Source organism: Dermacentor albipictus, unplaced genomic scaffold (genome assembly GCF_038994185.2).
Source record: "Dermacentor albipictus isolate Rhodes 1998 colony unplaced genomic scaffold, USDA_Dalb.pri_finalv2 scaffold_153, whole genome shotgun sequence".
NCBI classification, from domain to species: domain Eukaryota; kingdom Metazoa; phylum Arthropoda; class Arachnida; order Ixodida; family Ixodidae; genus Dermacentor; species Dermacentor albipictus.
The window spans coordinates 115359-116100 of record NW_027225707.1 but is presented as its reverse complement, the minus strand read 5'-3'; positions in this window follow the sequence as shown (position 1 = coordinate 116100).

Genomic DNA, 742 nt, shown 5'->3' with positions numbered 1-742 from the left:
GATTGGCGACATTAATGATTACCCATAGTCGTAATAACCACTTACAGAGACAGCGCTCGAGATAATCAACCCTGAACAACAGAGTGTGCAAACAACCAATCACAGAAACCTATCAGCCTTTGAAGGGAACACAAGAAGCCTAGTGGTCATTCACATGAAACAATAAGTCCATATGTCATATCATAAGAAGCCCACAAACACTGAAACCAAGGACAACATAGGGGAACTTACAACATAGGGGAAATTTTTTTTTGCGAAGCTTGTGGGATTGTTCCCCATCTGTGGCAAGTTGTTTTTTCATCCACTTTCATTTCCATTAATTTATCGTTTCTTTAAGTCACTTTTTAAGCACAAGTAATTTCCCCTATGTTGTCCTTGGTGTCAGTGTTTGTTGGCTTCTTATGATATGACTAATAAAAATCGTACCCCTTGTTTAACTCCCTTTCTTCTTGCTTAATAATTGTATATGGTAGTGTATATGTTGGCAATTCAGAATCACAGACTGTGCACGGGCATGGTATGTGCCAGCAGGATCTTGCAAGATGGCGTTGCAGAACAAAAGGGGTCTTTCTAACTTTTCTTTAAATGAGCCAGAGTTTTACACAGAGTAAGCATAAAGCGTTGAAACGAAAGGGTGACCTTCGTGGTACCACGCTTAAAGATAAAATTTAAAAAATAAGCAGAAGGTGACTAAAGAAGTACATGGGGTATAGAAATGCCATGCGCCGGCTGCTATACCGAC